The 12,683-nt window shown below is 45.9% G+C and overlaps 1 long non-coding RNA gene across 1 annotated transcript in view; it reads left to right on the top strand.

Annotated features, from left to right (window-relative positions):
- Positions 1–10,190, top strand: part of LOC135115184 (uncharacterized) — a 36,519-nt gene extending 26,329 nt beyond the window's left edge. The window contains exon 3 of the long non-coding RNA XR_010275843.1: positions 9,834–10,190. This is a non-coding gene — a long non-coding RNA (uncharacterized LOC135115184). The remainder of the gene's footprint in view (positions 1–9,833) is intronic.
- The last annotated feature ends 2,493 nt before the right edge of the window (positions 10,191–12,683 follow it).

The raw sequence follows: 12,683 nt of genomic DNA, 5'->3' as shown, positions 1-12,683 counted from the left end.
AATTCTTTTTCATCCTCTAATTTCCTATTTTCTTGTTCACTTCTCTTTTTCCATGCTTATTTAATTTCCTTTTTTCCATTTTTATTCCACTACCAAACCCACTTTTTCTTTTGTGATGGCGGCATGGAGCTGTATGAGGCGGTGGCGGGAGAGGAGGAGAGAAGCTGGAGAGGAAGGGAAGGGAAATGAAGGGAAAGGGGAAGCGTGGAGGAAAAAAAAAGTACAAGAAAAGCTGTAGAATGAAAAAAAGTATTACAATAGTGAAAGAAAAGACAGGCTGGGGAACACTGCAACAGCAAGTGAGGGAGGCTGCGAGAGGATCACATAGGAAGAGCAGACGCTGGGGACCTTTTGGTGTGTAGCGAGGGTGTCTGCTGCTGCTGCTGCACCACGCGTGGGAGGCTGGAGGGAGCAGGGGAAGGCTGCGCTGCACTCTCCTCTCTCCTTTTTTTTAGACAGTTATAAGGGAGAACAATTAAGTGGGAAATAGTTAGAAGGGAACACTATGTACTTTATAAAAAATCGACAACACAGGTGTGCTATAATAACTAGATTGAAATGAGACTAGCAGACAATCATTAGTGTCTCGAGGTAAAAGTTTAAAGTTGAAGTTCACTGGTTTCAGTTCCGGTGTCCATCATTGATGTCTCCCAGAACGTCAGCCAGGCGAACCCCAACCCCCACCGTGGTGCCCAGCCACAGCAGTAGCCTCCCAGCAAACAGCTGAAGCTCACGGGTCCGGGCAAGGCTCGATCTGCCGACCCCAGAGTGCGAGGCCAGCGCGCTGCCACTGTGCTGGCCCGAGGCGAGGTGAGAATGTGTTTAGTAGTGAAAATCAGGTGCTGTCGCTTTAGTTCTCATGTAAAAGACGAGGAACAGTTAATTACTTATAGTGATATATAATTACACTAAAACAGCCACGCAGATTCTGGGATTAGGAAAGTAAAGGTGAAAAGAGAGACAAGGAAGGGCAAAGAGAGGACGGGGAGAGGTAGGCGAGTGAGGCAGAAGAGGAAAATCTCGAGGGTGCAAGGAAACCTTGTGGTGAGGGACGCAGGCAGGGGAGGAAAAGTTGTGAGAGGGAGGTGAAAAAAAAAAAAAACAGTCACGGAAAGGAGACGAGGAGGAGAGTGAGAGATGGGAGAGGGAGCGGTGTATGATTAATGGCAGGGCAGGTGTGAGGAACAGCGGCTCAGGTGTACTCATGTCCTGATTGACGAGCGAGAACTGTGACTCTTTCTTTCTTTTTAGCGGAGGAAAATTACACACACACACACACACACACACTAAACTCTTCTGAAATTCTTGTCTGTATTTTGGTCCTGAAGTGTGGAACTCTCTTCCTATCTCGATAAAATCTGAAGTCAATTCTGTGTCAGTTAACTTTTTAAGTACCAAAAGAAAAAAAAACATTACCATTTTTAGTCGATTGTGCAAAACTTCAAATTTTTTCTCTGCTTTTATCGTTTATTATAAATCATAATAATTATGATATATATATATATTTGCATTTCATGTGATTATGATTCATGATTGTGTGTACATTGGTCTCTTTGGACTTAGGAGTAGGTAGTATAACTTGTGTAATTGTGGATCTGTTAAAGAAGGTTGGGAAAAAATCTTGTGTAATAATAATGGGTCTGCTAAGAGACTTTTTCCTGCAGACCTTTTCCATATTTATTACAGATACAATTATATACTTGTACCTTTACTGTCATGGAATAAACTTGAACCTGAACACACACGACCTATCCTTCCATTCATTGACCTACGTATTTTTCACTGTCTCTTGTCACACCGTAAATCTCTCTCTCTCTCTCTCTCTCTCTCTCTCTCTCTCTCTCTCTCTCTCTCTCTCTCTCTCTCTCTCTCTCTCTCTCTCTCTCTCTCTCTCTCTCTCTCTCTCTCTCACCTGTAGGATTCGTCATTTTCTTCAGCATTTTCTTACATTCCTTTTCCTTCCTTCCTTCAACCTTTCCCAGACTTTCTTTCCTTTCCTATTTTTTTTCAAGTATTTGCTGCAGGATAAACGGAAAGGTGGAATGATTTACGTGTGTGTGTGTGTGTGTGCGTGTATGTGTGTGTGTGTGTGTGTGTGTGTGTGTGTGTGTGTGTGTGTGTGTGTGTGTGTGTGTGTGTGTGTGTGTGAATTCGTTTCTTGTCCCTTTTTTTTCCATGGTTTCTTCTACACAATCAGCCCCACTTGCTATTTACAATCCTTGCTTTCCCTCTTCCTCCTTCACACCCTCACTTCTTCCTTTCCTTTCCTTTCCTTCCGTCCTGTCCTCCTCACACACACCATCCATTTTCCCTCGTTCCCTTGTCACATTCTCTTCCGCACCTTTCCGTCACTCTTCCCTCTCCACCCTCTTATTTGTCTCCTCCCTCCCTCTCTCTTCTCACCTGCACCAGCAAGACACACCAGGAGTCAGTACCTTATGGCCCCTTCTCGCCTCACGCCTTGACCCTCGCCTCTTCGCCGCTTCTGAGAGACGCTTCCTTCCTTCCTTCCTTCCTGCATTCATTACTTGTTCTTGACCACCACCACCGTCACCACCACCACGGCAAGAGTCATGAAGGCTTCCGCTCCCTCTTCCCTGCACTGCACCTCATCCTTCTCCTCTTTCTCGTTCCCCTCCTTCTCATTCATCCTCTTTGGTATGTCCGCACTTCTATATTTCCTCTTCTTCGTTTTGGTCTGGTTCTACTCTTCTTGTTCTTGTTCTTGTTCTTCCTCTTCTTCTCTTCTTCCTTCTTACCACTTCCTCTTTGTCGCTCCCATTCTCTCTCTCTCTCTCTCTCTCTCTCTCTCTCTCTCTCTCTCTCTCTCTCTCTCTCTCTCTCTCTCTCTCTCTCTCTCTCTCTCTTCCCTCACCTGCTGCCTTCCGTGTTGTGTTTGCTTGGAAAATATATTAATTGATTATTTTCAGCATGTAATAGATACAAGTGCATATTTGTGTTTTGAATAGCACTTTAAGTTATTCATGATGCTCGTCTGTTTTGGCATTGAGTTGTAATGAGTTCATCTCTCTCTCTCTCTCTCTCTCTCTCTCTCTCTCTCTCTCTCTCTCTCTCTCTCTCTCTCTCTCTCTCTCTCTCTCTCTCTCTCTCTCTCTCTCTCTCTCTCTCTCTCTCTCTCTCTCTCTCTCGCAACATAATTTGACCACATATTTAATTTGTTTTGTGTAATGCGTGTGTGTGTGTGTGTGTGTGTGTGTGTGTGTGTGTGTCGCTGGCATACATAAATATGCAGCATTTATTTCATGTTGATTGAAAAATTAAATAATTACAAAATATTTGGCCAAAACGGGAATCCAGCAAATTCTCGCCAATCATTATGGTGTTTGTTTCCTTGTTTTATTTAGGATGAATGTTCGTTTGTATGAGTGTTTGATTATTTAGTCTTTTATTACTTAACTTATTTATATATTTATACGTATGCTTATTTATTTATTTTTCTATATTTATTTATTTATTTATTGATTCGTTTATTTATTTTTATCTGTCTCTGTATCAGGCAATTTCTATTTCCATTTATTTAGTTTGTTTAGGAAAGGAAAGCGAAACCTAACCATTGTCATCAATCTCGCAGCACGTGACGAATGTTTCACTAATCAATAACTCACGTGGCGGCGTTTGTGTGCCTCCATACACACCAAGTGTTTATTTCCTCAGCTGCCTCGGATGTGAAATGTTACAGTTTTCTGAAGTCTACTTTTTCTCATAATGGTGGTGCATGCAATCAGTATTCCAGGGAGACTGTTTGGCATAAACCCACACTTGTATTTACTGTGTAACTGAAATAATGTGCGGTTGTTTTCAATTAGTGAAGTGATTTGTAATGTGGCACAGGACTGTTTTGTTTTCATTAACCTAATCACGTGGTAATAATATGATGTTAATTACTTCCTTGATATAAACTATGCAGGATTGTGTGAAATTATCTTCATTCTCAACGGGCTGTTTTTGTAAATATTTCAATCTTCCCTGAACATTGTTCCGTGTGGCGGCTGTGTGATGACTCGTCGAGTGCAGCTGTTAAGTCATGCAGTTCTTTGTTTGAATTTTACGCTCAAAATTCGCATATTGTTTCCATCTTCCTTTCCTTCCTTGTTGCGGCTTCGATCAGTCAGTCAGTCGGTCAGTCGGTCAGTCAGTCTCTATGTACTTGTCCATTCTGGTTGAGTACTCCTTTCATAGTTCATTGAAACCTTCATTATTGATCGTTCGTAATCCTATGTCACTTTTTTTTAAATCAAGGTCTGTTCGTAAAGACAAAAACGGATTCAGTGGAGCGTCTGAGCTATACAGGTGAGTGTGTTGAGCGAACAAAACTGTTGTGTTGCCATATTTGTGTTTCCAAATCTGCATCCTGACAGTGATGGACAAACCGTACCGTTCAGATTAATGTTTTGTTTTGTGGCCGTGAGTTGCTGTGGCTCCTGTAATGAACGCTTTAATCATTGCCATTGTTTGTTCTGTCAAATATTTGTTTCGAAACAGAAATATAATGTGAACACTGATTTATACTCTAATCAAATGTCAAACTAACGTTCCTATTTATCATTTCTAACTAACATTCCTAAATACCATTTCTAACCACTATTCTTACCTACCATCTCGTTTCTCCGTTGTCTACCATTCTCCCCACCGTGACCCGTGACCTCGTCCTGCCCGCACTTCGCCCACCACTCCCACCTCCCAGCCGTGACCCGTGACTAGTCCTGCCTCGTGCCTTGCCTGCTACTCAACACTCCTCAGGCAGACTTGTAGCGACCTGCGCCAGTCTCACAAAGGTGTTTGGCTCAATGCCCTTCAGTAACTCAGCACCTCTTTGCCTCTCTCCTTTTCCTTCCCTCTCTCACCCCGGCTTTCATCTTCCGCCTTTCGCTTTATCATTCCTCTTCTTTCACCTTTGGTCTCATTCATTCCTCACCGCTCCTTTCTCCTCTGTCCTCTCGTTTTATCCTCCATGTTCTCTTCCTGCTACTCTTCTTTGTCATACATTGTGCTTCCTTTTCCGTCTTACTTTCCTTTGTCTTGTATGTTATTTCTGTCCACTTCTGAGTTTACATTTTTCCTCCTCCTCCTCCTCCTCCTCCTCCTCCTCCTCCTCCTCTACACATTGACAGTCAAGCTGCGTACAAGTAGAATATAATAGCTTTGAACCCTTTATCCTCCCTCCTGCCACACACTGACACACACACACACACACACACACACACACACACACACACACACACACACACACACACACACACACACACACACACACACACACACACACACACACACACACAGCCACCAAACTTTCTCTTTCCTCTCCCTGGATCAAAGTGATGACACAGTCAGACGTCGTGATGGTGCTTGTCCTGTGCAGCGCCTGGCCCCGGGCTGTGCTGGTTCGTCATGCCGCCTCTCCGCCCACTGTAAAAGACTCGCGTGACTGTGTGCGAGGGAAGTGCCGCCTGCGAGGGAAGTGCCCCCTTTTAGCGCGATGCAGAGGCGGTGATGTATAGGTGCCGAGACCGTAGTGTTGGGAGGCAAGCCCGAGACTGCTGGCTGAAATGAGTGATGAATGGGGAGGAGAAGAATAAATAGGAGGAGGAAAGGGAGAAGGAGGAGAAGGAAGAGGAGAAGGAAGTGTTGAAAAGATACAGGAACGAGACAAAAGAGCCGGAAGAAGAGGAGAAGCATAAATCAGTGAAGACGAGGAGATGCATGAAGCAAGAAAAATGAGCGAATGGGCGATGGTTTGGAGGAGACAGGCGTGTGAAGGACGAAAATTGGGAGGGAGAGAAGACCTGGAGGAAGGGGTGAGAGGGAGGCCAAGGAGGAGGAAAAGAAGAAAGAGAAGGAGGAGGAGGAGAAGAAGGATTTCACAGGATTAGATAAAAGAAAGAGATATTTCATTATTCTCAAGTGGTGTTCTGGTATTAGGGAAGGAAAGAAAGAAATATAAGGAAAAACAAGCAATGCACAGGAGGAGGAGGAGGAGGAGGAGAAAAAGAAGACGTTGACGGAAAGGAGAGTTTCTTTAGCTTGCTGATGGAGGAAATTTGCATCAACAAGCCACGAGCCCTCAATAGGCAGACCACAGTGTGTGTGTGTGTGTGTGTGTGTGTGTGTGTGTGTGTGTGTGTGTGTGTGTGTGTGTGTGTGTGTCCGCCGCTTTGGAGTTGTACATAAGGATTATCATATAGACAAGTCTCTCTCTCTCTCTCTCTCTCTCTCTCTCTCTCTCTCTCTCTCTCTCTCTCTCTCTCTCTCTCTCTCTCTCTCTCTCTCTCTCTCTCTCTCTCTCTCTCTCTCTCTCTCCCCCATCTTTCCTGACTTGCAGTCCACATCTGTACCATCTTCTCTCATTTCAAAACATTATCTCTCTCTCTCTCTCTCTCTCTCTCTCTCTCTCTCTCTCTCTCTCTCTCTCTCTCTCTCTCTCTCTCTCTCTCTCTCTCTCTCTCTCTCTCTCTCTCGTGTTTGTCAGTGTCTCTTCAAAGAGGTATTGGCTAATGGAGTGATGAGTGAGAAGGGAATGAAAATCAATGTAAAGAGAAAGAGAAGAAGAAGAAAAGAAAGAAGAGAGAGAGAGAGAGAGAGAGAGAGAGAGAGAGAGAGAGAGAGAGAGAGAGAGAGAGAGAGAGAGAGAGAGAGAGAGAGAGAGAGAGGAAGGGAAATGGGGTCATGTGAGAGTAACGGGTATGTTTTACAAAGGCAGGATGCGAGGGAAGGAGGACGAGGAGGATGAGAAAAGAGGATAAAAGGAGAAGATGGGGAACGAGAGCCGGGGAAGCTAGAAGAAAAGGAGGGAAAGACGGTAAAGAGACAGTAAGTGCAGAGGAGAACGAGGAGAAGCAAAGATGTGTGTGTAGGGCGCAGGAAAAGATTCTGTCGATAAAGGAAATGATGATGACTGGGGCTGGAGGAGGAAGGAGGACATGGAATGGGAGAATAAAAGCACCAGAAAACTAACTCAACACGCATACGCAGAAAATATCAGTCTTCTTAAAGTCTCGCGGGAGCAACATTCCTTACCGGCCCTTCCTTCCCCGCTAATGATGCCCTGGTGCTGAGGTGGCGCGACGAGGCGAGAGAGGTCCAGCAGGACTCCTCCACCTCGCAGTGCAGTCAGTCACCGCCAGTGTGGTAATGAGTCGGGATGCAGCGTGGATTGCCCGCCAACACCTGTCACCGCCTCTGAGTCCATCTTGCTCACTGTATTAGAAGCGTCCCTGAGTTGTGAGAGTATTTGGTGTGTGTGTGTGTGTGTGTGTGTGTGTGTGTGTGTGTGTGTGTGTGTGTGTGTGTGTGTGTGTGCTTGTGGGAAAGGCGTGGCCGTGACGCGGAATCCCGCACCCCATCTTGCCACGGAATGCATCGCTTTCATGGCCCACATTCGAGGCTTTGTCGGAGTCTGCGGCTCGTCAGTGTGTCTTCAGGGAATTCAATATCTGCCGCTCTTCTGACCAACAGGTGAAGCAGTGAATGAAATCCCCGAGACGCGCGTGTCTCTTCTTTTTCATTGCAACTGTACAACATTTCCCTGAGCTCAGTTCGCAGACTGTGTGTGTATTAGTGTCATGAAAATGGACACGTAAAGTGTTGGAATAACGCAGGAAGACAAGGGAAGGTTGCCCTGTTTACATTTGTGGAATCTTGCAGCTCACGTCACCAAAGATGTTGTAGGAGGTAGTGGGAAGTGTTTGGCAGGGAGGGCTGACACGAGGCAAGGCGCAGCGTCACTTTAAGGTGGTGCAGGAGATGCTGGCAAGTGTTTGGCAGGGAAGGCTGACACGAGGCAAGGCGCAGCGTCACTTAAGGTGGCGCAGGTGGTGGTGGCAAGTCTATGGCAGGGAAGGCTGACACGAGGCAAGGCGCAGCGTCACTTCTTTGTCAGCTGTCACTTGGCGCCACCACACATCAATTTTCAAGCGCCACGTTCCCATGTACCTTCCACTCCACGGCCGCTCTCCACCGCCCAGGCTAGTACAAGTGCTTGCCAAAGGCCGCCCAGTGGCGTGGTGAGGTAAAATGACGAGCCAGTTAACGCGTGCAGTGTCTCGCTGGAGCAGCTCCATCAAGTGTTCGGGATTCTTGCTCAGCAAAGGCAGCAGCGCCAAAAAGGAAACACGGCAGTGCGAGGAAAGGAAGGAATTCCCGCCACAATTCCACTCGTGACAGGAGCAGATCACTTTTTGTAGTAACAGGGCGCTACAAAGGACTCGCTCCCAGAACACCCTCAGTCTGCCTTCTGAATGAACCGCGTGGGTGCGGACTGCTGCACGATCCCTGCGCCCTGAAAGCAATAGGGATGCAAGTAAATACACCTGATCACACACACACACACACACACACACACACACACACACACACACACACACACACACACACACACACACCATAGTTTCCAACAAAATGCGTAAAAAGATTGAAGTCATTTTCGATATGTATTCACAGCGATAGTTGAAGCAACGAGAATGAGGCGGCGGGACAGATGCAAGGGAAGCATGGAGAGGAGGCAGAGGAAGAGGCGGCGGAGACACGGTGCAGGATGCAGGCTGAGAGCATTACAGCTTCCAATAAAGCGGTGATGGAAAAGCGGCGCGGAGTGATGCGGTAACCTTTGGACGGAGGATGAAAAGCAGGAGAGAGTCGGGGAAAGAAGACTCGGGAATCAAGCTGACGATGGAAGTAAGAGCTTTTCACGGGGAGTGTGTTGGGAGAGCGAGAAGGAATTGTGGGAACGATTAAACAATATTTGTGTGGCGGCCGTGAGATGTGGAGTTCGAGAAAAGTAAACTTGGAAATGTTTTACAAGCTGCTTGGAATTGAAAACATTTAGGTGCACGAGTGTGAGGGAGAAGCGGAGAGAGACTTGAATGAGAGAAGTTTGGCGTTGTCGTAGAGGACTGAGAGAGAGAGAGAGAGAGAGAGAGAGATGAGGAGAGAGAGAGAGAGAGAGAGAGAGAGAGAGAGAGTCGCTCACGTCTCTCTTTCACCTCAAAAGAAAGTGCCTTAGGAAAAATATAAAGGAAATTTAAATAAAGTCAGATGAAAACAAAATTAATATAGTTCGCCTCACGATCACAGCCGAGTGAAACAAAGGAAAGTAAAGGAAAATGAAGGCTTTTCATCAGGAAGGAAAGACAGACATCGTATTATCATAATGATTAAAAACCCTAAACTTGACTGAACACGAGGAAAAAATTGTTGAAAGCGATTCCCGCCAGATATTAAAGTTACGAAAAAGTTAAAATTAGCAAGATTGAGGAAGAAAAGTTTTGTGCTCAAGAGATCTGCAGGAACGAGGAACAGATTGGAAGCAGCGCAGACGGAAATAATGCAAGGCCGAGAGTTTAAGGCGATGAGGACTGCTGTGTGTCGCGAGCCCCGCTTCTTGTCCCTCAGTGCGTCACCTCAACACGTCCCTTGATGCCTCACCTCAGCCATCACGCCCCTTAATGCCTCACCATCAACACGTCCCTTAATGCCTCACCTCAACATGTCCTTCAATGCCTCACCTCAACACGTCCCTTGATGCCTCATCTCAGCCCATCACGTCCCTTAATGCCTCACCTCAACATGTCCTTCAATGCCTCACCTCCACACGTCCCTTGATGCCTCACCTCAGCCATCACGTCCCTTAATGCCTCACCTCAACACGTCCCTTGATGCCTCACCTCAGCCATCACGTCTCTCAATGCCTCACCCCTTAGCACGCTCCTTAATGCCTCACCTCAGCTAACACGTCCCTTGATGCCTCACCTCTTTAACAACAACTCTGCCTTTAAAAGTGTCTTGGTAAAGCTGACTGGTGTTTATTCCCACGCCAGAAAGGACTGGTGCTCGCGGTGCTGCGCTGCGAGGGAAGGATCAACAGGGAACACGCAAGCAGCTCAGGGAAGAACTGAAAAGTGTTTCCTGGGAGCCTTGCTTACCTTCACATTACCTCAGGGAAACACACACGTCATTCCAGCCGCCCTTCCTCTTCCTCTTAGGCCAGGCTGAAAAAAGGAATTGTGTTAGGCTTCCCTCTTTTCCATTTACTCAGAGAAGAAATACAACGGCGGGTGTTTTGTATTTCCCTCTGCTTAACATCCGCACCAATACCGCATGTTTTTTTTTTTATCTTTAATCTTATAAATATTTTAAGAGAAACGAGCAAGAAAGAGAGACAAGAGACAAAAAAAAATTTTTCCTGCAATTGAATTTGTTGTTTAGTGAATATATTTGTAATGAAATTTCTATACACTTTGTTCTGTGTTGTCAGATGCAGCTCCCTGTATTAATAAAACAATATAAAGCCTTTATATTTAGTCAACGTCTCGTGGCAATTTCATCGCTGATTTTAATTTTAGTCAGCCCGGGATTAATGTGCAGTCTTTCTCACCTGATCGAGAGACTGGAACAGGTTTTGAAAAGGCTAAGGAAAACAAAGAGCAGTGTTCGCTAATTGATTTCAGGGGAACACAGAATAATTTATGAACAGCGGTGCTTGAAACAGTAGGAAACACATCTAGTGAAAGTTTGCATAATACATTAAACAGTAATGTTTTCCCTGTACTTTTGTTAATTCTCTTTTTCATTAAAGGGAAAGAATATGTAATTATCCTCAGTTCACTGCTCATTTCATTGAAACTCGAGATAATGTGAACTTAGCAAGCCTTTCCAGGAATACACAGCATTGCTGTGCTGTATTCACCAAGTGTTTGTTGCATTAGTGGTGGGACTGTGTGCGTCTTGGACTGACGGGGCGATGATGCACGAGTGTTGTGAAAGTATCAGGCTGACACACTACGCAGTGTTCTGCCTGGCAAGAGACGCGTCGTGCTATCCATGCATTCATACATTCTTTCATTTGTCCCTTTCCTCCTTCGCTCCTGCTCTCGTCAGACGCAGGATTAAGATTAAAGATCCTGATGAGGCCAGCAGAGAGAGAGAGAGAGAGAGAGAGAGAGAGAGAGAGAGAGAGAGAGAGAGAGAGAGAGAGAGAGAGAGAGAGAGAGAGACCGTGCAAAGAAAAGGGAAAGAGCAGTAAAAAAGATGAGGAGGGAAGCATCTCATTCTCATATTCCTTCGTCATTTACAATCCTCCCCTCCTTCTCACTCAGTTGTATTATTTTTGGGTAAACATACAAAAAATTCCCAGCAGCCTCCTTGGAGGGTCTCAGGAATTTACTGGTAAAATATTAAGAAACTCTGACAAAGAATGCAGCTCTTCTTCAACTCTTTTTTAGTCAGGATCCTCCACCAGGAAGGAGAAGGAGGAAGAGGAGGAGCATGCTGGAAGATATGAGAGTTTGTGGGGTATAAAGAAAGTCGCGGGAAATTGAATTGAAATGAAGGAAAAGGAATAAACGAGCATAGAGTGTTAGGAAGGATGACTCTTGACTAGAGGAGCATAGTGATGATGGTAAGAACAAAGATAAAAAAAATAAATAAATAAAATATACCAGAAGATGAGAAAAAAAAAATGTCAACAAAAATTAAGGACAAGGAAACGAGAGACAGAAAAAGAGCAAAAGAAGAACTCAGAAAAAAAGGAAGTTAGCAAAAGGCACAAGAAAGGACATGAATACAGTGAGAGTGAAAGGAGGGCTAAACGGGAAGTGGGGAGTGTAGCAGGAAGGAGAGAAAGGGAGCGAGAGGGAAAGAGGAAGGAGGAGAGGGATCATTGTGACGAGCTTAGGAAAGGAAATAGAGAGAAGGAGAGAGAGCAAGGAAGGGAGGAAGTGTCACAGAAGACAGATTGAAGTGAGGGAAGCAGCGTCAGGGAAAATTCAGCAAACATTTTCGTCTCCTCCTCCATCGCGTGGTGGCCGTGAGGAGATTAGACCAAGAAACATGGGTGAGGTGGTGCCACTTGCTAAGGGAAGGGTCTCTCTCTCTCCCTCTCCTCTCTCTCTCTCTCTCTCTCTCTCTCTCTCTCCTCTCTCTCTCTCTCCCTCTCTCTCTCTCTCTCTCTCTCCTCTCCTCTCTCTCTCTCTCTCTTCTCTCTCTCTCTCCCTCTCTCTCTCTCTCATTTCCCGCTGTGCATCTTTATTTCCGTCTCTCCCTCAGTATCTCCATCCCTCCATCTCGCCCGTATCCTTCCCTTCTCTCCCTGCACATCCTTCCCAGGCTCCCTCTCCCTTCAGTTTCCTCTCAGACACGTCAGCCTCCTGCCCTGCCTCGCGTGCTGCCCTGGTTCCCCTCGGCCAGGTGTGTGCCCCGGCAGGTGTTAAGCAGCAGATGACCAAACACAGGCACCCTGGCGAGGACTTCACCCTCTCATTGTGCGCATGAAGTCTGTTTTTTAACACCTGTGGAAGGGAGCACGTGGTGGAGAGCGAGGGAGGGAGCTGAGGTGAGGCAGCCTCCACTGTTTCATTCTTTTATTGGTGGAACGTAAAGTTGTGGAGTCAGGAAGGAATCATTAAGTCTTTCTCTTATTCAGTCAGTTTTTTTTCTCTCTCTTAATGGCTGCCCGTGAAGATTGACGAGGCCAGTGAGGGAAAGTGCTCTCCTCGGCAGTAACAAACCGGCAAAAATGGAGAACTGAAAATTTCTCTGCCTGGAAGCGTGAGCCAGGTCTCGTCCATGGAGAAATGGGATTGATTTTCCTTTCTCTCTCTCTCTCTCTCTCTCTCTGTCTCTCTCTCTCTCTCTCTCTCTCTCTCTCTCTCTCTCTCTCTCTCTCTCTC

Source organism: Scylla paramamosain, chromosome 2 (assembly GCF_035594125.1).
Source record: "Scylla paramamosain isolate STU-SP2022 chromosome 2, ASM3559412v1, whole genome shotgun sequence".
In the NCBI taxonomy this organism is placed as follows: Eukaryota; Metazoa; Arthropoda; class Malacostraca; order Decapoda; family Portunidae; genus Scylla; species Scylla paramamosain.
Note: the sequence above shows the minus strand (reverse complement) of the source record. Positions and strands in the feature narration are given on the sequence as shown.